The 19,133-nt window shown below is 54.6% G+C and overlaps 21 non-coding genes across 21 annotated transcripts; all 21 read right to left on the bottom strand.

Annotated features, from left to right (window-relative positions):
* Positions 1 to 700: 700 nt before the first annotated feature.
* LOC138565727 (U5 spliceosomal RNA) lies at positions 701 to 816 on the bottom strand. Its single transcript, XR_011301554.1, has one exon. It is a non-coding gene; the product is annotated as a U5 spliceosomal RNA (small nuclear RNA).
* Positions 817 to 1,586: 770 nt separating this feature from the next.
* On the bottom strand, positions 1,587 to 1,702 carry LOC138565726 (U5 spliceosomal RNA). The gene has a single exon (XR_011301553.1). It is a non-coding gene; the product is annotated as a U5 spliceosomal RNA (small nuclear RNA).
* A 770-nt stretch (positions 1,703 to 2,472) lies between these two features.
* On the bottom strand, positions 2,473 to 2,588 carry LOC138565725 (U5 spliceosomal RNA). The gene has a single exon (XR_011301552.1). It is a non-coding gene; the product is annotated as a U5 spliceosomal RNA (small nuclear RNA).
* Positions 2,589 to 3,378: 790 nt separating this feature from the next.
* On the bottom strand, positions 3,379 to 3,494 carry LOC138565724 (U5 spliceosomal RNA). Its single transcript, XR_011301551.1, has one exon. It is a non-coding gene; the product is annotated as a U5 spliceosomal RNA (small nuclear RNA).
* Positions 3,495 to 4,270: 776 nt separating this feature from the next.
* On the bottom strand, positions 4,271 to 4,386 carry LOC138565723 (U5 spliceosomal RNA). Its single transcript, XR_011301550.1, has one exon. It is a non-coding gene; the product is annotated as a U5 spliceosomal RNA (small nuclear RNA).
* An 805-nt stretch (positions 4,387 to 5,191) lies between these two features.
* On the bottom strand, positions 5,192 to 5,307 carry LOC138565722 (U5 spliceosomal RNA). The gene has a single exon (XR_011301549.1). It is a non-coding gene; the product is annotated as a U5 spliceosomal RNA (small nuclear RNA).
* Positions 5,308 to 6,083: 776 nt separating this feature from the next.
* On the bottom strand, positions 6,084 to 6,199 carry LOC138565721 (U5 spliceosomal RNA). Its single transcript, XR_011301548.1, has one exon. It is a non-coding gene; the product is annotated as a U5 spliceosomal RNA (small nuclear RNA).
* A 776-nt stretch (positions 6,200 to 6,975) lies between these two features.
* On the bottom strand, positions 6,976 to 7,091 carry LOC138565719 (U5 spliceosomal RNA). The gene has a single exon (XR_011301546.1). It is a non-coding gene; the product is annotated as a U5 spliceosomal RNA (small nuclear RNA).
* Positions 7,092 to 7,861: 770 nt separating this feature from the next.
* On the bottom strand, positions 7,862 to 7,977 carry LOC138565717 (U5 spliceosomal RNA). The gene has a single exon (XR_011301545.1). It is a non-coding gene; the product is annotated as a U5 spliceosomal RNA (small nuclear RNA).
* A 770-nt stretch (positions 7,978 to 8,747) lies between these two features.
* LOC138565716 (U5 spliceosomal RNA) lies at positions 8,748 to 8,863 on the bottom strand. Its single transcript, XR_011301544.1, has one exon. It is a non-coding gene; the product is annotated as a U5 spliceosomal RNA (small nuclear RNA).
* A 776-nt stretch (positions 8,864 to 9,639) lies between these two features.
* LOC138565715 (U5 spliceosomal RNA) lies at positions 9,640 to 9,755 on the bottom strand. The gene has a single exon (XR_011301543.1). It is a non-coding gene; the product is annotated as a U5 spliceosomal RNA (small nuclear RNA).
* Positions 9,756 to 10,531: 776 nt separating this feature from the next.
* On the bottom strand, positions 10,532 to 10,647 carry LOC138565714 (U5 spliceosomal RNA). Its single transcript, XR_011301542.1, has one exon. It is a non-coding gene; the product is annotated as a U5 spliceosomal RNA (small nuclear RNA).
* A 770-nt stretch (positions 10,648 to 11,417) lies between these two features.
* On the bottom strand, positions 11,418 to 11,533 carry LOC138565713 (U5 spliceosomal RNA). The gene has a single exon (XR_011301541.1). It is a non-coding gene; the product is annotated as a U5 spliceosomal RNA (small nuclear RNA).
* Positions 11,534 to 12,303: 770 nt separating this feature from the next.
* LOC138565711 (U5 spliceosomal RNA) lies at positions 12,304 to 12,419 on the bottom strand. Its single transcript, XR_011301540.1, has one exon. It is a non-coding gene; the product is annotated as a U5 spliceosomal RNA (small nuclear RNA).
* An 805-nt stretch (positions 12,420 to 13,224) lies between these two features.
* LOC138565710 (U5 spliceosomal RNA) lies at positions 13,225 to 13,340 on the bottom strand. Its single transcript, XR_011301539.1, has one exon. It is a non-coding gene; the product is annotated as a U5 spliceosomal RNA (small nuclear RNA).
* A 776-nt stretch (positions 13,341 to 14,116) lies between these two features.
* On the bottom strand, positions 14,117 to 14,232 carry LOC138565709 (U5 spliceosomal RNA). Its single transcript, XR_011301538.1, has one exon. It is a non-coding gene; the product is annotated as a U5 spliceosomal RNA (small nuclear RNA).
* A 776-nt stretch (positions 14,233 to 15,008) lies between these two features.
* On the bottom strand, positions 15,009 to 15,124 carry LOC138565708 (U5 spliceosomal RNA). The gene has a single exon (XR_011301537.1). It is a non-coding gene; the product is annotated as a U5 spliceosomal RNA (small nuclear RNA).
* Positions 15,125 to 15,894: 770 nt separating this feature from the next.
* On the bottom strand, positions 15,895 to 16,010 carry LOC138565706 (U5 spliceosomal RNA). Its single transcript, XR_011301535.1, has one exon. It is a non-coding gene; the product is annotated as a U5 spliceosomal RNA (small nuclear RNA).
* Positions 16,011 to 16,780: 770 nt separating this feature from the next.
* Positions 16,781 to 16,896, bottom strand: LOC138565705 (U5 spliceosomal RNA). The gene has a single exon (XR_011301534.1). It is a non-coding gene; the product is annotated as a U5 spliceosomal RNA (small nuclear RNA).
* Positions 16,897 to 17,672: 776 nt separating this feature from the next.
* LOC138565704 (U5 spliceosomal RNA) lies at positions 17,673 to 17,788 on the bottom strand. The gene has a single exon (XR_011301533.1). It is a non-coding gene; the product is annotated as a U5 spliceosomal RNA (small nuclear RNA).
* A 776-nt stretch (positions 17,789 to 18,564) lies between these two features.
* LOC138565703 (U5 spliceosomal RNA) lies at positions 18,565 to 18,680 on the bottom strand. The gene has a single exon (XR_011301532.1). It is a non-coding gene; the product is annotated as a U5 spliceosomal RNA (small nuclear RNA).
* Positions 18,681 to 19,133: the final 453 nt, after the last annotated feature.

Raw genomic sequence — 19,133 nt, 5'->3', positions numbered from 1 at the left:
ACACGATGACGCTTTTTGAGATGAAGCGAATGGAGAATGCTATCGGGCTCCGAACCCGTGGCAGAATGACTTTATTTGCAAGCAATCCCATCCAAAGTCATGAAACCTGGCAGGGGATTGTGGGTATGCAAATTTCTCCAGACCGCAGGCCATGTGACATTGGCCAAAAGGCAGGCAGAGTCTGCCTTTGCCTGAGGACTCCCCTCGTTTACATAAGGTCTAGGGCTTCTGGGAGGCAGGCGTGAGATTTTCTTTTGGGCCCCAGAGATGGGGCTCCTCACCCAGGATGTTGAAGAAGCAGCCCGCTCTCTCCTTTCTCAGGACACAGGGGTCATTTTCCGCCCTCACCCTGTCTTGCACGGGTGCTGGGCCTCCTGGGCTGCCAGCGGGCAAAGAACGGCGTTTGTCAGGCGTTCGTCAGCCGATCGGGGCCCGGGCCCAAACCCCTGCCCACTGGGGCCATATCCTCCTGGATGCTAGCTTGGAGCCAGCCTCTGCTGGCTCACCAGCAGGTGGCGACAGCAGCAAGCATTAGCTAAAGGCTCCCCCCTCTGGCTACCACTGCAAGGCATCAGCCTGGCTGTGCTGCGAGGACCCCTGCAAAGGCTGACTGACAGCTGGGGGGTGCAAGCCAACAGCTGAAAAGCAGGCTTTGCGCTTTCATTTGCTCTGTTTCTTTTTTTTTTTAACCAGCATAGGTAACCCTGCACTTGGCAGGGCTTCAAAAAATTGAGTGAAACTCTTTAATGTTCCTCTCCACGGAAATCTTTAGTAAAAGGCGAAAGATTTATTCGGTTTGAAGAGAAACCAGAGTATGCGCTCTGGTGGCCCCGACTGCGGCCGCAAAAAATGCAACACCTCACTAGCTCAGGGTGACTTAGTGAAGCAGTGCACACGATGACGCTTTTTGAGATGAAGCGAATGGAGAATGCTATCGGGCTCCGAACCCGTGGCAGAATGACTTTATTTGCAAGCAATCCCATCCAAAGTCATGAAACCTGGCAGGGGATTGTGGGTATGCAAATTTCTCCAGACCGCAGGCCATGTGACATTGGCCAAAAGGCAGGCAGAGTCTGCCTTTGCCTGAGGACTCCCCTCGTTTACATAAGGTCTAGGGCTTCTGGGAGGCAGGCGTGAGATTTTCTTTTGGGCCCCAGAGATGGGGCTCCTCCCCCAGGATGTTGAAGAAGCAGCCCGCTCTCTCCTTTCTCAGGACACAGGGGTCATTTTCCGCCCTCACCCTGTCTTGCACGGGTGCTGGGCCTCCTGGGCTGCCAGCGGGCAAAGAACGGCGTTTGTCAGGCGTTCGTCAGCCGATCGGGGCCCGGGCCCAAACCCCTGCCCACTGGGGCCATATCCTCCTGGATGCTAGCTTGCAGCCAGCCTCTGCTGGCTCACCAGCAGGTGGCGACAGCAGCAAGCATTAGCTAAAGGCTCCCCCCTCTGGCTACCACTGCAAGGCATCAGCCTGGCTGTGCTGCGAGGACCCCTGCAAAGGCTGACTGACAGCTGGGGGGTGCAAGCCAACAGCTGAAAAGCAGGCTTTGCGCTTTCATTTGCTCTGTTTCTTTTTAACCAGCATAGGTAACCCTGCACTTGGCAGGGCTTCAAAAAATTGAGTGAAACTCTTTAATGTTCCTCTCCACGGAAATCTTTAGTAAAAGGCGAAAGATTTATTCGGTTTGAAGAGAAACCAGAGTATGCGCTCTAGTGGCCCCGACTGCGGCCGCAAAAAATGCAACACCTCACTAGCTCAGGGTGACTTAGTGAAGCAGTGCACACGATGACGCTTTTTGAGATGAAGCGAATGGAGAATGCTATCGGGCTCCGAACCCGTGGCAGAATGACTTTATTTGCAAGCAATCCCATCCAAAGTCATGAAACCTGGCAGGGGATTGTGGGTATGCAAATTTCTCCAGACCGCAGGCCATGTGACATTGGCCAAAAGGCAGGCAGAGTCTGCCTTTGCCTGAGGACTCCCCTCGTTTACATAAGGTCTAGGGCTTCTGGGAGGCAGGCGTGAGATTTTCTTTTGGGCCCCAGAGATGGGGCTCCTCCCCCAGGATGTTGAAGAAGCAGCCCGCTCTCTCCTTTCTCAGGACACAGGGGTCATTTTCCGCCCTCACCCTGTCTTGCACGGGTGCTGGGCCTCCTGGGCTGCCAGCGGGCAAAGGACGGCGTTTGTCAGGCGTTCGTCAGCCGATCGGGGCCCGGGCCCAAACCCCTGCCCACTGGGGCCATATCCTCCTGGATGCTAGCTTGGAGCCAGCCTCTGCTGGCTCACCAGCAGGTGGCGACAGCGGCAAGCATTAGCTAAAGGCTCCCCCCTCTGGCTACCACTGCAAGGCATCAGCCTGGCTGTGCTGCGAGGACCCCTGCAAAGGCTGACTGACAGCTGGGGGGTGCAAGCCAACAGCTGAAAAGCAGGCTTTGCGCTTTCATTTGCTCTGTTTCTTTTTAACCAGCATAGGTAACCCTGCACTTGGCAGGGCTTCAAAAAATTGAGTGAAACTCTTTAATGTTCCTCTCCACGGAAATCTTTAGTAAAAGGCGAAAGATTTATTCGGTTTGAAGAGAAACCAGAGTATGCGCTCTAGTGGCCCCGACTGCGGCCGCAAAAAATGCAACACCTCACTAGCTCAGGGTGACTTAGTGAAGCAGTGCACACGATGACGCTTTTTGAGATGAAGCGAATGGAGAATGCTATCGGGCTCCGAACCCGTGGCAGAATGACTTTATTTGCAAGCAATCCCATCCAAAGTCATGAAACCTGGCAGGGGATTGTGGGTATGCAAATTTCTCCAGACCGCAGGCCATGTGACATTGGCCAAAAGGCAGGCAGAGTCTGCCTTTGCCTGAGGACTCCCCTCGTTTACATAAGGTCTAGGGCTTCTGGGAGGCAGGCGTGAGATTTTCTTTTGGGCCCCAGAGATGGGGCTCCTCCCCCAGGATGTTGAAAAAGCAGCCCGCTCTCTCCTTTCTCAGGACACAGGGGTCATTTTCCGCCCTCACCCTGTCTTGCACGGGTGCTGGGCCTCCTGGGCTGCCAGGTTCTTTTGCCCGCCGGGCAAAGGACGGCGTTTGTCAGGCGTTCGTCAACCGATCGGGGCCCGGGCCCAAACCCCTGCCCACTGGGGCCATATCCTCCTGGATGCTAGCTTGCAGCCAGCCTCTGCTGGCTCACCAGCAGGTGGCGACAGCAGCAAGCATTAGCTAAAGGCTCCCCCCTCTGGCTACCACTGCAAGGCATCAGCCTGGCTGTGCTGCGAGGACCCCTGCAAAGGCTGACTGACAGCTGGGGGGTGCAAGCCAACAGCTGAAAAGCAGGCTTTGCGCTTTCATTTGCTCTGTTTCTTTTTTTTTTTAACCAGCATAGGTAACCCTGCACTTGGCAGGGCTTCAAAAAATTGAGTGAAACTCTTTAATGTTCCTCTCCACGGAAATCTTTAGTAAAAGGCGAAAGATTTATTCGGTTTGAAGAGAAACCAGAGTATGCGCTCTAGTGGCCCCGACTGCGGCCGCAAAAAATGCAACACCTCACTAGCTCAGGGTGACTTAGTGAAGCAGTGCACACGATGACGCTTTTTGAGATGAAGCGAATGGAGAATGCTATCGGGCTCCGAACCCGTGGCAGAATGACTTTATTTGCAAGCAATCCCATCCAAAGTCATGAAACCTGGCAGGGGATTGTGGGTATGCAAATTTCTCCAGACCGCAGGCCATGTGACATTGGCCAAAAGGTAGGCAGAGTCTGCCTTTGCCTGAGGACTCCCCTCGTTTACATAAGGTCTAGGGCTTCTGGGAGGCAGGCGTGAGATTTTCTTTTGGGCCCCAGAGATGGGGCTCCTCCCCCAGGATGTTGAAGAAGCAGCCCGCTCTCTCCTTTCTCAGGACACAGGGATCATTTTCCGCCCTCACCCTGTCTTGCACGGGTGCTGGGCCTCCTGGGCTGCCAGCGGGCAAAGAACGGCGTTTGTCAGGCGTTCGTCAGCCGATCGGGGCCCGGGCCCAAACCCCTGCCCACTGGGGCCATATCCTCCTGGATGCTAGCTTGGAGCCAGCCTCTGCTGGCTCACCAGCAGGTGGCGACAGCAGCAAGCATTAGCTAAAGGCTCCCCCCTCTGGCTACCACTGCAAGGCATCAGCCTGGCTGTGCTGCGAGGACCCCTGCAAAGGCTGACTGACAGCTGGGGGGTGCAAGCCAACAGCTGAAAAGCAGGCTTTGCGCTTTCATTTGCTCTGTTTCTTTTTTTTTTTAACCAGCATAGGTAACCCTGCACTTGGCAGGGCTTCAAAAAATTGAGTGAAACTCTTTAATGTTCCTCTCCACGGAAATCTTTAGTAAAAGGCGAAAGATTTATTCGGTTTGAAGAGAAACCAGAGTATGCGCTCTGGTGGCCCCGACTGCGGCCGCAAAAAATGCAACACCTCACTAGCTCAGGGTGACTTAGTGAAGCAGTGCACACGATGACGCTTTTTGAGATGAAGCGAATGGAGAATGCTATCGGGCTCCGAACCCGTGGCAGAATGACTTTATTTGCAAGCAATCCCATCCAAAGTCATGAAACCTGGCAGGGGATTGTGGGTATGCAAATTTCTCCAGACCGCAGGCCATGTGACATTGGCCAAAAGGCAGGCAGAGTCTGCCTTTGCCTGAGGACTCCCCTCGTTTACATAAGGTCTAGGGCTTCTGGGAGGCAGGCGTGAGATTTTCTTTTGGGCCCCAGAGATGGGGCTCCTCCCCCAGGATGTTGAAAAAGCAGCCCGCTCTCTCCTTTCTCAGGACACAGGGGTCATTTTCCGCCCTCACCCTGTCTTGCACGGGTGCTGGGCCTCCTGGGCTGCCAGGTTCTTTTGCCCGCCAGGGCAAAGCCCGCCGGGCAAAGGACGGCGTTTGTCAGGCGTTCGTCAGCCGATCGGGGCCCGGGCCCAAACCCCTGCCCACTGGGGCCATATCCTCCTGGATGCTAGCTTGGAGCCAGCCTCTGCTGGCTCACCAGCAGGTGGCAACAGCAGCAAGCATTAGCTAAAGGCTCCCCCCTCTGGCTACCACTGCAAGGCATCAGCCTGGCTGTGCTGCGAGGACCCCTGCAAAGGCTGACTGACAGCTGGGGGGTGCAAGCCAACAGCTGAAAAGCAGGCTTTGCGCTTTTATTTGCTCTGTTTCTTTTTTTTTTTAACCAGCATAGGTAACCCTGCACTTGGCAGGGCTTCAAAAAATTGAGTGAAACTCTTTAATGTTCCTCTCCACGGAAATCTTTAGTAAAAGGCGAAAGATTTATTCGGTTTGAAGAGAAACCAGAGTATGCGCTCTAGTGGCCCCGACTGCGGCCGCAAAAAATGCAACACCTCACTAGCTCAGGGTGACTTAGTGAAGCAGTGCACACGATGACGCTTTTTGAGATGAAGCGAATGGAGAATGCTATCGGGCTCCGAACCCGTGGCAGAATGACTTTATTTGCAAGCAATCCCATCCAAAGTCATGAAACCTGGCAGGGGATTGTGGGTATGCAAATTTCTCCAGACCGCAGGCCATGTGACATTGGCCAAAAGGCAGGCAGAGTCTGCCTTTGCCTGAGGACTCCCCTCGTTTACATAAGGTCTAGGGCTTCTGGGAGGCAGGCGTGAGATTTTCTTTTGGGCCCCAGAGATGGGGCTCCTCCCCCAGGATGTTGAAGAAGCAGCCCGCTCTCTCCTTTCTCAGGACACAGGGATCATTTTCCGCCCTCACCCTGTCTTGCACGGGTGCTGGGCCTCCTGGGCTGCCAGCGGGCAAAGAACGGCGTTTGTCAGGCGTTCGTCAGCCGATCGGGGCCCGGGCCCAAACCCCTGCCCACTGGGGCCATATCCTCCTGGATGCTAGCTTGGAGCCAGCCTCTGCTGGCTCACCAGCAGGTGGCGACAGCAGCAAGCATTAGCTAAAGGCTCCCCCCTCTGGCTACCACTGCAAAGCATCAGCCTGGCTGTGCTGCGAGGACCCCTGCAAAGGCTGACTGACAGCTGGGGGGTGCAAGCCAACAGCTGAAAAGCAGGCTTTGCGCTTTCATTTGCTCTGTTTCTTTTTTTTTTTAACCAGCATAGGTAACCCTGCACTTGGCAGGGCTTCAAAAAATTGAGTGAAACTCTTTAATGTTCCTCTCCACGGAAATCTTTAGTAAAAGGCGAAAGATTTATTCGGTTTGAAGAGAAACCAGAGTATGCGCTCTAGTGGCCCCGACTGCGGCCGCAAAAAATGCAACACCTCACTAGCTCAGGGTGACTTAGTGAAGCAGTGCACACGATGACGCTTTTTGAGATGAAGCGAATGGAGAATGCTATCGGGCTCCGAACCCGTGGCAGAATGACTTTATTTGCAAGCAATCCCATCCAAAGTCATGAAACCTGGCAGGGGATTGTGGGTATGCAAATTTCTCCAGACCGCAGGCCATGTGACATTGGCCAAAAGGCAGGCAGAGTCTGCCTTTGCCTGAGGACTCCCCTCGTTTACATAAGGTCTAGGGCTTCTGGGAGGCAGGCGTGAGATTTTCTTTTGGGCCCCAGAGATGGGGCTCCTCCCCCAGGATGTTGAAAAAGCAGCCCGCTCTCTCCTTTCTCAGGACACAGGGGTCATTTTCCGCCCTCACCCTGTCTTGCACGGGTGCTGGGCCTCCTGGGCTGCCAGCGGGCAAAGAACGGCGTTTGTCAGGCGTTCGTCAGCCGATCGGGGCCCGGGCCCAAACCCCTGCCCACTGGGGCCATATCCTCCTGGATGCTAGCTTGGAGCCAGCCTCTGCTGGCTCACCAGCAGGTGGCGACAGCAGCAAGCATTAGCTAAAGGCTCCCCCCTCTGGCTACCACTGCAAGGCATCAGCCTGGCTGTGCTGCGAGGACCCCTGCAAAGGCTGACTGACAGCTGGGGGGTGCAAGCCAACAGCTGAAAAGCAGGCTTTGCGCTTTCATTTGCTCTGTTTCTTTTTTTTTTTAACCAGCATAGGTAACCCTGCACTTGGCAGGGCTTCAAAAAATTGAGTGAAACTCTTTAATGTTCCTCTCCACGGAAATCTTTAGTAAAAGGCGAAAGATTTATTCGGTTTGAAGAGAAACCAGAGTATGCGCTCTGGTGGCCCCGACTGCGGCCGCAAAAAATGCAACACCTCACTAGCTCAGGGTGACTTAGTGAAGCAGTGCACACGATGACGCTTTTTGAGATGAAGCGAATGGAGAATGCTATCGGGCTCCGAACCCGTGGCAGAATGACTTTATTTGCAAGCAATCCCATCCAAAGTCATGAAACCTGGCAGGGGATTGTGGGTATGCAAATTTCTCCAGACCGCAGGCCATGTGACATTGGCCAAAAGGCAGGCAGAGTCTGCCTTTGCCTGAGGACTCCCCTCGTTTACATAAGGTCTAGGGCTTCTGGGAGGCAGGCGTGAGATTTTCTTTTGGGCCCCAGAGATGGGGCTCCTCCCCCAGGATGTTGAAGAAGCAGCCCGCTCTCTCCTTTCTCAGGACACAGGGGTCATTTTCCGCCCTCACCCTGTCTTGCACGGGTGCTGGGCCTCCTGGGCTGCCAGCGGGCAAAGAACGGCGTTTGTCAGGCGTTCGTCAGCCGATCGGGGCCCGGGCCCAAACCCCTGCCCACTGGGGCCATATCCTCCTGGATGCTAGCTTGCAGCCAGCCTCTGCTGGCTCACCAGCAGGTGGCGACAGCAGCAAGCATTAGCTAAAGGCTCCCCCCTCTGGCTACCACTGCAAGGCATCAGCCTGGCTGTGCTGCGAGGACCCCTGCAAAGGCTGACTGACAGCTGGGGGGTGCAAGCCAACAGCTGAAAAGCAGGCTTTGCGCTTTCATTTGCTCTGTTTCTTTTTAACCAGCATAGGTAACCCTGCACTTGGCAGGGCTTCAAAAAATTGAGTGAAACTCTTTAATGTTCCTCTCCACGGAAATCTTTAGTAAAAGGCGAAAGATTTATTCGGTTTGAAGAGAAACCAGAGTATGCGCTCTAGTGGCCCCGACTGCGGCCGCAAAAAATGCAACACCTCACTAGCTCAGGGTGACTTAGTGAAGCAGTGCACACGATGACGCTTTTTGAGATGAAGCGAATGGAGAATGCTATCGGGCTCCGAACCCGTGGCAGAATGACTTTATTTGCAAGCAATCCCATCCAAAGTCATGAAACCTGGCAGGGGATTGTGGGTATGCAAATTTCTCCAGACCGCAGGCCATGTGACATTGGCCAAAAGGCAGGCAGAGTCTGCCTTTGCCTGAGGACTCCCCTCGTTTACATAAGGTCTAGGGCTTCTGGGAGGCAGGCGTGAGATTTTCTTTTGGGCCCCAGACATGGGGCTCCTCCCCCAGGATGTTGAAGAAGCAGCCCGCTCTCTCCTTTCTCAGGACACAGGGGTCATTTTCCGCCCTCACCCTGTCTTGCACGGGTGCTGGGCCTCCTGGGCTGCCAGCGGGCAAAGGACGGCGTTTGTCAGGCGTTCGTCAGCCGATCGGGGCCCGGGCCCAAACCCCTGCCCACTGGGGCCATATCCTCCTGGATGCTAGCTTGGAGCCAGCCTCTGCTGGCTCACCAGCAGGTGGCGACAGCGGCAAGCATTAGCTAAAGGCTCCCCCCTCTGGCTACCACTGCAAGGCATCAGCCTGGCTGTGCTGCGAGGACCCCTGCAAAGGCTGACTGACAGCTGGGGGGTGCAAGCCAACAGCTGAAAAGCAGGCTTTGCGCTTTCATTTGCTCTGTTTCTTTTTAACCAGCATAGGTAACCCTGCACTTGGCAGGGCTTCAAAAAATTGAGTGAAACTCTTTAATGTTCCTCTCCACGGAAATCTTTAGTAAAAGGCGAAAGATTTATTCGGTTTGAAGAGAAACCAGAGTATGCGCTCTAGTGGCCCCGACTGCGGCCGCAAAAAATGCAACACCTCACTAGCTCAGGGTGACTTAGTGAAGCAGTGCACACGATGACGCTTTTTGAGATGAAGCGAATGGAGAATGCTATCGGGCTCCGAACCCGTGGCAGAATGACTTTATTTGCAAGCAATCCCATCCAAAGTCATGAAACCTGGCAGGGGATTGTGGGTATGCAAATTTCTCCAGACCGCAGGCCATGTGACATTGGCCAAAAGGCAGGCAGAGTCTGCCTTTGCCTGAGGACTCCCCTCGTTTACATAAGGTCTAGGGCTTCTGGGAGGCAGGCGTGAGATTTTCTTTTGGGCCCCAGAGATGGGGCTCCTCCCCCAGGATGTTGAAGAAGCAGCCCGCTCTCTCCTTTCTCAGGACACAGGGATCATTTTCCGCCCTCACCCTGTCTTGCACGGGTGCTGGGCCTCCTGGGCTGCCAGCGGGCAAAGAACGGCGTTTGTCAGGCGTTCGTCAGCCGATCGGGGCCCGGGCCCAAACCCCTGCCCACTGGGGCCATATCCTCCTGGATGCTAGCTTGGAGCCAGCCTCTGCTGGCTCACCAGCAGGTGGCGACAGCAGCAAGCATTAGCTAAAGGCTCCCCCCTCTGGCTACCACTGCAAAGCATCAGCCTGGCTGTGCTGCGAGGACCCCTGCAAAGGCTGACTGACAGCTGGGGGGTGCAAGCCAACAGCTGAAAAGCAGGCTTTGCGCTTTCATTTGCTCTGTTTCTTTTTTTTTTTAACCAGCATAGGTAACCCTGCACTTGGCAGGGCTTCAAAAAATTGAGTGAAACTCTTTAATGTTCCTCTCCACGGAAATCTTTAGTAAAAGGCGAAAGATTTATTCGGTTTGAAGAGAAACCAGAGTATGCGCTCTAGTGGCCCCGACTGCGGCCGCAAAAAATGCAACACCTCACTAGCTCAGGGTGACTTAGTGAAGCAGTGCACACGATGACGCTTTTTGAGATGAAGCGAATGGAGAATGCTATCGGGCTCCGAACCCGTGGCAGAATGACTTTATTTGCAAGCAATCCCATCCAAAGTCATGAAACCTGGCAGGGGATTGTGGGTATGCAAATTTCTCCAGACCGCAGGCCATGTGACATTGGCCAAAAGGCAGGCAGAGTCTGCCTTTGCCTGAGGACTCCCCTCGTTTACATAAGGTCTAGGGCTTCTGGGAGGCAGGCGTGAGATTTTCTTTTGGGCCCCAGAGATGGGGCTCCTCCCCCAGGATGTTGAAAAAGCAGCCCGCTCTCTCCTTTCTCAGGACACAGGGGTCATTTTCCGCCCTCACCCTGTCTTGCACGGGTGCTGGGCCTCCTGGGCTGCCAGCGGGCAAAGAACGGCGTTTGTCAGGCGTTCGTCAGCCGATCGGGGCCCGGGCCCAAACCCCTGCCCACTGGGGCCATATCCTCCTGGATGCTAGCTTGGAGCCAGCCTCTGCTGGCTCACCAGCAGGTGGCGACAGCAGCAAGCATTAGCTAAAGGCTCCCCCCTCTGGCTACCACTGCAAGGCATCAGCCTGGCTGTGCTGCGAGGACCCCTGCAAAGGCTGACTGACAGCTGGGGGGTGCAAGCCAACAGCTGAAAAGCAGGCTTTGCGCTTTCATTTGCTCTGTTTCTTTTTTTTTTTAACCAGCATAGGTAACCCTGCACTTGGCAGGGCTTCAAAAAATTGAGTGAAACTCTTTAATGTTCCTCTCCACGGAAATCTTTAGTAAAAGGCGAAAGATTTATTCGGTTTGAAGAGAAACCAGAGTATGCGCTCTGGTGGCCCCGACTGCGGCCGCAAAAAATGCAACACCTCACTAGCTCAGGGTGACTTAGTGAAGCAGTGCACACGATGACGCTTTTTGAGATGAAGCGAATGGAGAATGCTATCGGGCTCCGAACCCGTGGCAGAATGACTTTATTTGCAAGCAATCCCATCCAAAGTCATGAAACCTGGCAGGGGATTGTGGGTATGCAAATTTCTCCAGACCGCAGGCCATGTGACATTGGCCAAAAGGCAGGCAGAGTCTGCCTTTGCCTGAGGACTCCCCTCGTTTACATAAGGTCTAGGGCTTCTGGGAGGCAGGCGTGAGATTTTCTTTTGGGCCCCAGAGATGGGGCTCCTCCCCCAGGATGTTGAAGAAGCAGCCCGCTCTCTCCTTTCTCAGGACACAGGGGTCATTTTCCGCCCTCACCCTGTCTTGCACGGGTGCTGGGCCTCCTGGGCTGCCAGCGGGCAAAGAACGGCGTTTGTCAGGCGTTCGTCAGCCGATCGGGGCCCGGGCCCAAACCCCTGCCCACTGGGGCCATATCCTCCTGGATGCTAGCTTGCAGCCAGCCTCTGCTGGCTCACCAGCAGGTGGCGACAGCAGCAAGCATTAGCTAAAGGCTCCCCCCTCTGGCTACCACTGCAAGGCATCAGCCTGGCTGTGCTGCGAGGACCCCTGCAAAGGCTGACTGACAGCTGGGGGGTGCAAGCCAACAGCTGAAAAGCAGGCTTTGCGCTTTCATTTGCTCTGTTTCTTTTTAACCAGCATAGGTAACCCTGCACTTGGCAGGGCTTCAAAAAATTGAGTGAAACTCTTTAATGTTCCTCTCCACGGAAATCTTTAGTAAAAGGCGAAAGATTTATTCGGTTTGAAGAGAAACCAGAGTATGCGCTCTAGTGGCCCCGACTGCGGCCGCAAAAAATGCAACACCTCACTAGCTCAGGGTGACTTAGTGAAGCAGTGCACACGATGACGCTTTTTGAGATGAAGCGAATGGAGAATGCTATCGGGCTCCGAACCCGTGGCAGAATGACTTTATTTGCAAGCAATCCCATCCAAAGTCATGAAACCTGGCAGGGGATTGTGGGTATGCAAATTTCTCCAGACCGCAGGCCATGTGACATTGGCCAAAAGGCAGGCAGAGTCTGCCTTTGCCTGAGGACTCCCCTCGTTTACATAAGGTCTAGGGCTTCTGGGAGGCAGGCGTGAGATTTTCTTTTGGGCCCCAGAGATGGGGCTCCTCCCCCAGGATGTTGAAGAAGCAGCCCGCTCTCTCCTTTCTCAGGACACAGGGGTCATTTTCCGCCCTCACCCTGTCTTGCACGGGTGCTGGGCCTCCTGGGCTGCCAGCGGGCAAAGGACGGCGTTTGTCAGGCGTTCGTCAGCCGATCGGGGCCCGGGCCCAAACCCCTGCCCACTGGGGCCATATCCTCCTGGATGCTAGCTTGGAGCCAGCCTCTGCTGGCTCACCAGCAGGTGGCGACAGCGGCAAGCATTAGCTAAAGGCTCCCCCCTCTGGCTACCACTGCAAGGCATCAGCCTGGCTGTGCTGCGAGGACCCCTGCAAAGGCTGACTGACAGCTGGGGGGTGCAAGCCAACAGCTGAAAAGCAGGCTTTGCGCTTTCATTTGCTCTGTTTCTTTTTAACCAGCATAGGTAACCCTGCACTTGGCAGGGCTTCAAAAAATTGAGTGAAACTCTTTAATGTTCCTCTCCACGGAAATCTTTAGTAAAAGGCGAAAGATTTATTCGGTTTGAAGAGAAACCAGAGTATGCGCTCTAGTGGCCCCGACTGCGGCCGCAAAAAATGCAACACCTCACTAGCTCAGGGTGACTTAGTGAAGCAGTGCACACGATGACGCTTTTTGAGATGAAGCGAATGGAGAATGCTATCGGGCTCCGAACCCGTGGCAGAATGACTTTATTTGCAAGCAATCCCATCCAAAGTCATGAAACCTGGCAGGGGATTGTGGGTATGCAAATTTCTCCAGACCGCAGGCCATGTGACATTGGCCAAAAGGCAGGCAGAGTCTGCCTTTGCCTGAGGACTCCCCTCGTTTACATAAGGTCTAGGGCTTCTGGGAGGCAGGCGTGAGATTTTCTTTTGGGCCCCAGAGATGGGGCTCCTCCCCCAGGATGTTGAAAAAGCAGCCCGCTCTCTCCTTTCTCAGGACACAGGGGTCATTTTCCGCCCTCACCCTGTCTTGCACGGGTGCTGGGCCTCCTGGGCTGCCAGGTTCTTTTGCCCGCCAGGGCAAAGCCCGCCGGGCAAAGGACGGCGTTTGTCAGGCGTTCGTCAGCCGATCGGGGCCCGGGCCCAAACCCCTGCCCACTGGGGCCATATCCTCCTGGATGCTAGCTTGGAGCCAGCCTCTGCTGGCTCACCAGCAGGTGGCAACAGCAGCAAGCATTAGCTAAAGGCTCCCCCCTCTGGCTACCACTGCAAGGCATCAGCCTGGCTGTGCTGCGAGGACCCCTGCAAAGGCTGACTGACAGCTGGGGGGTGCAAGCCAACAGCTGAAAAGCAGGCTTTGCGCTTTTATTTGCTCTGTTTCTTTTTTTTTTTAACCAGCATAGGTAACCCTGCACTTGGCAGGGCTTCAAAAAATTGAGTGAAACTCTTTAATGTTCCTCTCCACGGAAATCTTTAGTAAAAGGCGAAAGATTTATTCGGTTTGAAGAGAAACCAGAGTATGCGCTCTAGTGGCCCCGACTGCGGCCGCAAAAAATGCAACACCTCACTAGCTCAGGGTGACTTAGTGAAGCAGTGCACACGATGACGCTTTTTGAGATGAAGCGAATGGAGAATGCTATCGGGCTCCGAACCCGTGGCAGAATGACTTTATTTGCAAGCAATCCCATCCAAAGTCATGAAACCTGGCAGGGGATTGTGGGTATGCAAATTTCTCCAGACCGCAGGCCATGTGACATTGGCCAAAAGGCAGGCAGAGTCTGCCTTTGCCTGAGGACTCCCCTCGTTTACATAAGGTCTAGGGCTTCTGGGAGGCAGGCGTGAGATTTTCTTTTGGGCCCCAGAGATGGGGCTCCTCCCCCAGGATGTTGAAGAAGCAGCCCGCTCTCTCCTTTCTCAGGACACAGGGATCATTTTCCGCCCTCACCCTGTCTTGCACGGGTGCTGGGCCTCCTGGGCTGCCAGCGGGCAAAGAACGGCGTTTGTCAGGCGTTCGTCAGCCGATCGGGGCCCGGGCCCAAACCCCTGCCCACTGGGGCCATATCCTCCTGGATGCTAGCTTGGAGCCAGCCTCTGCTGGCTCACCAGCAGGTGGCGACAGCAGCAAGCATTAGCTAAAGGCTCCCCCCTCTGGCTACCACTGCAAAGCATCAGCCTGGCTGTGCTGCGAGGACCCCTGCAAAGGCTGACTGACAGCTGGGGGGTGCAAGCCAACAGCTGAAAAGCAGGCTTTGCGCTTTCATTTGCTCTGTTTCTTTTTTTTTTTAACCAGCATAGGTAACCCTGCACTTGGCAGGGCTTCAAAAAATTGAGTGAAACTCTTTAATGTTCCTCTCCACGGAAATCTTTAGTAAAAGGCGAAAGATTTATTCGGTTTGAAGAGAAACCAGAGTATGCGCTCTAGTGGCCCCGACTGCGGCCGCAAAAAATGCAACACCTCACTAGCTCAGGGTGACTTAGTGAAGCAGTGCACACGATGACGCTTTTTGAGATGAAGCGAATGGAGAATGCTATCGGGCTCCGAACCCGTGGCAGAATGACTTTATTTGCAAGCAATCCCATCCAAAGTCATGAAACCTGGCAGGGGATTGTGGGTATGCAAATTTCTCCAGACCGCAGGCCATGTGACATTGGCCAAAAGGCAGGCAGAGTCTGCCTTTGCCTGAGGACTCCCCTCGTTTACATAAGGTCTAGGGCTTCTGGGAGGCAGGCGTGAGATTTTCTTTTGGGCCCCAGAGATGGGGCTCCTCCCCCAGGATGTTGAAAAAGCAGCCCGCTCTCTCCTTTCTCAGGACACAGGGGTCATTTTCCGCCCTCACCCTGTCTTGCACGGGTGCTGGGCCTCCTGGGCTGCCAGCGGGCAAAGAACGGCGTTTGTCAGGCGTTCGTCAGCCGATCGGGGCCCGGGCCCAAACCCCTGCCCACTGGGGCCATATCCTCCTGGATGCTAGCTTGGAGCCAGCCTCTGCTGGCTCACCAGCAGGTGGCGACAGCAGCAAGCATTAGCTAAAGGCTCCCCCCTCTGGCTACCACTGCAAGGCATCAGCCTGGCTGTGCTGCGAGGACCCCTGCAAAGGCTGACTGACAGCTGGGGGGTGCAAGCCAACAGCTGAAAAGCAGGCTTTGCGCTTTCATTTGCTCTGTTTCTTTTTTTTTTTAACCAGCATAGGTAACCCTGCACTTGGCAGGGCTTCAAAAAATTGAGTGAAACTCTTTAATGTTCCTCTCCACGGAAATCTTTAGTAAAAGGCGAAAGATTTATTCGGTTTGAAGAGAAACCAGAGTATGCGCTCTGGTGGCCCCGACTGCGGCCGCAAAAAATGCAACACCTCACTAGCTCAGGGTGACTTAGTGAAGCAGTGCACACGATGACGCTTTTTGAGATGAAGCGAATGGAGAATGCTATCGGGCTCCGAACCCGTGGCAGAATGACTTTATTTGCAAGCAATCCCATCCAAAGTCATGAAACCTGGCAGGGGATTGTGGGTATGCAAATTTCTCCAGACCGCAGGCCATGTGACATTGGCCAAAAGGCAGGCAGAGTCTGCCTTTGCCTGAGGACTCCCCTCGTTTACATAAGGTCTAGGGCTTCTGGGAGGCAGGCGTGAGATTTTCTTTTGGGCCCCAGAGATGGGGCTCCTCCCCCAGGATGTTGAAGAAGCAGCCCGCTCTCTCCTTTCTCAGGACACAGGGGTCATTTTCCGCCCTCACCCTGTCTTGCACGGGTGCTGGGCCTCCTGGGCTGCCAGCGGGCAAAGAACGGCGTTTGTCAGGCGTTCGTCAGCCGATCGGGGCCCGGGCCCAAACCCCTGCCCACTGGGGCCATATCCTCCTGGATGCTAGCTTGCAGCCAGCCTCTGCTGGCTCACCAGCAGGTGGCGACAGCAGCAAGCATTAGCTAAAGGCTCCCCCCTCTGGCTACCACTGCAAGGCATCAGCCTGGCTGTGCTGCGAGGACCCCTGCAAAGGCTGACTGACAGCTGGGGGGTGCAAGCCAACAGCTGAAAAGCAGGCTTTGCGCTTTCATTTGCTCTGTTTCTTTTTAACCAGCATAGGTAACCCTGCACTTGGCAGGGCTTCAAAAAATTGAGTGAAACTCTTTAATGTTCCTCTCCACGGAAATCTTTAGTAAAAGGCGAAAGATTTATTCGGTTTGAAGAGAAACCAGAGTATGCGCTCTAGTGGCCCCGACTGCGGCCGCAAAAAATGCAACACCTCACTAGCTCAGGGTGACTTAGTGAAGCAGTGCACACGATGACGCTTTTTGAGATGAAGCGAATGGAGAATGCTATCGGGCTCCGAACCCGTGGCAGAATGACTTTATTTGCAAGCAATCCCATCCAAAGTCATGAAACCTGGCAGGGGATTGTGGGTATGCAAATTTCTCCAGACCGCAGGCCATGTGACATTGGCCAAAAGGCAGGCAGAGTCTGCCTTTGCCTGAGGACTCCCCTCGTTTACATAAGGTCTAGGGCTTCTGGGAGGCAGGCGTGAGATTTTCTTTTGGGCCCCAGACATGGGGCTCCTCCCCCAGGATGTTGAAGAAGCAGCCCGCTCTCTCCTTTCTCAGGACACAGGGGTCATTTTCCGCCCTCACCCTGTCTTGCACGGGTGCTGGGCCTCCTGGGCTGCCAGCGGGCAAAGGACGGCGTTTGTCAGGCGTTCGTCAGCCGATCGGGGCCCGGGCCCAAACCCCTGCCCACTGGGGCCATATCCTCCTGGATGCTAGCTTGGAGCCAGCCTCTGCTGGCTCACCAGCAGGTGGCGACAGCGGCAAGCATTAGCTAAAGGCTCCCCCCTCTGGCTACCACTGCAAGGCATCAGCCTGGCTGTGCTGCGAGGACCCCTGCAAAGGCTGACTGACAGCTGGGGGGTGCAAGCCAACAGCTGAAAAGCAGGCTTTGCGCTTTCATTTGCTCTGTTTCTTTTTAACCAGCATAGGTAACCCTGCACTTGGCAGGGCTTCAAAAAATTGAGTGAAACTCTTTAATGTTCCTCTCCACGGAAATCTTTAGTAAAAGGCGAAAGATTTATTCGGTTTGAAGAGAAACCAGAGTATGCGCTCTAGTGGCCCCGACTGCGGCCGCAAAAAATGCAACACCTCACTAGCTCAGGGTGACTTAGTGAAGCAGTGCACACGATGACGCTTTTTGAGATGAAGCGAATGGAGAATGCTATCGGGCTCCGAACCCGTGGCAGAATGACTTTATTTGCAAGCAATCCCATCCAAAGTCATGAAACCTGGCAGGGGATTGTGGGTATGCAAATTTCTCCAGACCGCAGGCCATGTGACATTGGCCAAAAGGCAGGCAGAGTCTGCCTTTGCCTGAGGACTCCCCTCGTTTACATAAGGTCTAGGGCTTCTGGGAGGCAGGCGTGAGATTTTCTTTTGGGCCCCAGAGATGGGGCTCCTCCCCCAGGATGTTGAAGAAGCAGCCCGCTCTCTCCTTTCTCAGGACACAGGGATCATTTTCCGCCCTCACCCTGTCTTGCACGGGTGCTGGGCCTCCTGGGCTGCCAGCGGGCAAAGAACGGCGTTTGTCAGGCGTTCGTCAGCCGATCGGGGCCCGGGCCCAAACCCCTGCCCACTGGGGCCATATCCTCCTGGATGCTAGCTTGGAGCCAGCCTCTGCTGGCTCACCAGCAGGTGGCGACAGCAGCAAGCATTAGCTAAAGGCTCCCCCCTCTGGCTACCACTGCAAAGCATCAGCCTGGCTGTGCTGCGAGGACCCCTGCAAAGGCTGACTGACAGCTGGGGGGTGCAAGCCAACAGCTGAAAAGCAGGCTTTGCGCTTTCATTTGCTCTGTTTCTTTTTTTTTTTAACCAGCATAGGTAACCCTGCACTTGGCAGGGCTTCAAAAAATTGAGTGAAACTCTTTAATGTTCCTCTCCACGGAAATCTTTAGTAAAAGGCGAAAGATTTATTCGGTTTGAAGAGAAACCAGAGTATGCGCTCTAGTGGCCCCGACTGCGGCCGCAAAAAATGCAACACCTCACTAGCTCAGGGTGACTTAGTGAAGCAGTGCACACGATGACGCTTTTTGAGATGAAGCGAATGGAGAATGCTATCGGGCTCCGAACCCGTGGCAGAATGACTTTATTTGCAAGCAATCCCATCCAAAGTCATGAAACCTGGCAGGGGATTGTGGGTATGCAAATTTCTCCAGACCGCAGGCCATGTGACATTGGCCAAAAGGCAGGCAGAGTCTGCCTTTGCCTGAGGACTCCCCTCGTTTACATAAGGTCTAGGGCTTCTGGGAGGCAGGCGTGAGATTTTCTTTTGGGCCCCAGAGATGGGGCTCCTCCCCCAGGATGTTGAAAAAGCAGCCCGCTCTCTCCTTTCTCAGGACACAGGGGTCATTTTCCGCCCTCACCCTGTCTTGCACGGGTGCTGGGCCTCCTGGGCTGCCAGCGGGCAAAGAACGGCGTTTGTCAGGCGTTCGTCAGCCGATCGGGGCCCGGGCCCAAACCCCTGCCCACTGGGGCCATATCCTCCTGGATGCTAGCTTGGAGCCAGCCTCTGCTGGCTCACCAGCAGGTGGCGACAGCAGCAAGCATTAGCTAAAGGCTCCCCCCTCTGGCTACCACTGCAAGGCATCAGCCTGGCTGTGCTGCGAGGACCCCTGCAAAGGCTGACTGACAGCTGGGGGGTGCAAGCCAACAGCTGAAAAGCAGGCTTTGCGCTTTCATTTGCTCTGTTTCTTTTTTTTTTTAACCAGCATAGGTAACCCTGCACTTGGCAGGGCTTCAAAAAATTGAGTGAAACTCTTTAATGTTCCTCTCCACGGAAATCTTTAGTAAAAGGCGAAAGATTTATTCGGTTTGAAGAGAAACCAGAGTATGCGCTCTGGTGGCCCCGACTGCGGCCGCAAAAAATGCAACACCTCACTAGCTCAGGGTGACTTAGTGAAGCAGTGCACACGATGACGCTTTTTGAGATGAAGCGAATGGAGAATGCTATCGGGCTCCGAACCCGTGGCAGAATGACTTTATTTGCAAGCAATCCCATCCAAAGTCATGAAACCTGGCAGGGGATTGTGGGTATGCAAATTTCTCCAGACCGCAGGCCATGTGACATTGGCCAAAAGGCAGGCAGAGTCTGCCTTTGCCTGAGGACTCCCCTCGTTTACATAAGGTCTAGGGCTTCTGGGAGGCAGGCGTGAGATTTTCTTTTGGGCCCCAGAGATGGGGCTCCTCCCCCAGGATGTTGAAGAAGCAGCCCGCTCTCTCCTTTCTCAGGACACAGGGGTCATTTTCCGCCCTCACCCTGTCTTGCACGGGTGCTGGGCCTCCTG

This window comes from Ambystoma mexicanum, chromosome 1q (assembly GCF_040938575.1).
Source record: "Ambystoma mexicanum isolate Mex_15411 chromosome 1q, UKY_AmexF1_1, whole genome shotgun sequence".
NCBI classification, from domain to species: domain Eukaryota; kingdom Metazoa; phylum Chordata; class Amphibia; order Caudata; family Ambystomatidae; genus Ambystoma; species Ambystoma mexicanum.
Note: the sequence above shows the minus strand (reverse complement) of the source record. Positions and strands in the feature narration are given on the sequence as shown.